Here is a 2,977-nt window from a genome sequence, read left to right on the forward strand (position 1 = left end):
CAACTTAAAACCTGCCTGAAACGAGGGTTTGGAATGACCTCTTAATGCTCACATCCACATTTTCCCGGCTGAGTTCCTCTGTAGGCTTTGGCCACAGCCCTCAGGGTGAATGTAGCACTGAGCGGCGGGGAGGAGTGCCCAGGCAGAAGCCTCGGGAACTGCTGGCTCTGTTAGGATTAGCACATGATGTATGGTGGGTGTTTTCCCACACATATCTCCCCAAATATCGTGATACAATTATTTATATTTATTATAGAAGAGAAAAAATGCTGGGGAAATTAAACTGCCTGACTAGGAATGCTGATTGTTTTTCTTTCATCTGTTTGTTAGGAAAAATAGGCCTTTCTCTGAAGGGGGCAGGAGAACAGAGACCCAGGAAATCTAGCTCCCTCTTCTGCCTGTGAATCCAACATACCCCACCTGAGGTGTAACTGGGCTTGCTGGTCTTTGCCTATGGCAGGTAGTGTGGAGTCTGGGTACTTGTAGCACTATTAGTAACAGTAGTAGCATCTAATTGCTTCTGAGGATATGGAAACTATAACTGCATATCTTCATATGGAATTGATATCTGCCTTTAAAAGTGAATTGGGAGGTGAATTTTGGTGTGTCACATCTTATTTTTCCATTGACTTGCATTATTAAATAGGAATGTATTCCTTTAGAAGAAAAAAAAAAAGGATTTTAATAAAACTCCGTGAAGGAATACATCACATACACAGAATACAAAAGTTTTTGTATAAAATCCTAATAAGGATACCGAAAATCAGTTACAAAATGTAAACAGAAACCTTTGGCTGTTAATTTTCATGACAATTGCCTAACGTTCTGTAAAAGGAGCAACAATGACAGCCCAACTGCAGAGAACATTCTGGACAGGAAGTCAATTTTCATGAACTCTTTTCTAAAATCATATAGCAGCATAAAGTGCTATTTTTTTCCCCTCTGTTGATCAGATCCTGTATCCTAGAACCTTGAGGGTCTAATCTGTGGCACGATTACCTTAAAGCTTTGTGTTTGATTGGATCTGAAAGGAGAAACAAAACTATAGATGTAATCAGGAGCACTGTATCAGTCAGGATAGGCTAGGTTTTGCTGTGACAACAAACAGCCCCAACCAGAGTTTATTTCTTGTTCTTACCATGCGTCCACTGAAAACTGACAGGGAGCTGTACTCACTGGAGGCACTCAGGGACCCAGGCTGGCAGGGCAGCTTCCACCATATGTGCTGCTAAGAGGGAAACGGAGGTCTCTGAGGGCTCACACCAGCAGTGAAATGCTCAGCCCACAAGAAACACAGACTTTCTACTATCACTCATTGCTAGAACTAACCACACGGCCCCACCCCTCCAGAAAAATCCAGACACGCCCTGTCCTGTGCCTGGGTGGGGAAGAGGTATCTGGGGAACAGTGCTAATGTCCACCGATGGCGTTTGCTGATACACTTTCAACCATGAAAGAGGGGGAAGCAAAGCTGGGACTCACCCCCGGGGAAGGCAAACGAAGGGAAAGAGTCTCCAGGAAACGTACGTGGAACCAGCTTCCTAGTCTGTGAGGGGAAGAGAGTCCTTTTCCAGACAAACAAAATCTGAGAAAGGTCATCACCAAAATAGCTTCAACGAAGAAAATTCAGAAAGATTTACTTTAGACAGAAGGAAAATGAGCTCAGATGGAAGCTCTGAGATTAGAGATATGGGGAATGTGGGGTATATTGGTTTCCCGATGCTGCTGTAAGAAAGTTCTACAAGTGTCAGGCGCAAAACAACACAGATCTATTCTCTGGCAGTTCTGGAAGTCAGAAGTCCAAAATTACTTTTCTTGGGCTACCGTCAAGGTGTCGGCAGGGCTGGTTCCTCTGGAGGATTTGTGGGAGAATTCGTTTCCTTGTCTTTTTCAGCTTTTAGTGCCGCCTGCATTCCTTAGCCCATGGCCCCTTCCTCCCTCTCAAAGTGCATCACCGTGGTCTCTGCTTCCAGCAGCACACTGCCCTCTCCTCTATTCCGGCTCCCTCTCGTTCTCACCATTGTGAATACACTGGGCCCACCCAGATACTGCAGAATAATCTCCCATTTCAAAGTTCCTATTTCCATGTAAGGTACCGGAGTCACAGGTTCCAGGGATTAGATGCGGACATCTCTCGGGGAGAGAGTGTCATTATTCTGCTTACCACGCCAGGTAAACATCTACCAAAACAAGGTTGGGGTAGCTGTATCAGACAAAATGGACATTAGGGCAAAAGTCGTTCCTAACGGTAAAGCGGTACACTGATTATTTTACCATCATACGTTGGTGAAATAATCAGTGCACCAGGAAGACACACTAATTTGTAACATGTATACCCATCGTAGAACTTGTCAACATCCTTCAGCCAAAGGCCACTAGGAACACACTTGTAGACTTAAACATCGGGTGCAACCAGGCAATTTCATGTAAAAGTCAAGAAAGCACAACCCGAAGAGAGTAAGCCCCTGCGCATGGTAGGTGCTTCATCAGGTCCAGCGACTGGAAGACACTGTCAGGAAACAGCATTTCCAGGCCACCCTCTACGGGAAGCCCTGCCCTGCTTTGTCTGAATGGCTAATGCCTCGTGTGAGCCGTGGTTCTGCATCAGAGCTTCTGGACTCTTGCGGGGTGGGGGTGGGGGGGCTGGCCTCCATGGCCCTGCCTCTTCCCCCTGGTCTTTCACCTTCTGTGGTCACCTGTGGAGGGGGATGCACTGAGGCCACTGGCTGTTTCCCTGTAGACCCCCCTTTCTCTCCGATGACAGTAAGGTCCCCTCTGGCCCATCATCCGGGACCCAAAGCCGCCCTACTGAAGCCCTCCTACACCCAGGACTGAGCACACCACTCCTGGCAGATGCCGCTCCTCTTTCTGCCGGGCCTGGCTCAGCACCTCTGGCCCATCCTTCCTCCTTCCATCCTCAGCCTTTCATGCCGTCCACGTGTCCTGGATGAGGGTCACAGGGTCTCTTCTGTTGCTG

This window comes from Lagenorhynchus albirostris, chromosome 18, assembly GCF_949774975.1.
Source record: "Lagenorhynchus albirostris chromosome 18, mLagAlb1.1, whole genome shotgun sequence".
In the NCBI taxonomy this organism is placed as follows: domain Eukaryota; kingdom Metazoa; phylum Chordata; class Mammalia; order Artiodactyla; family Delphinidae; genus Lagenorhynchus; species Lagenorhynchus albirostris.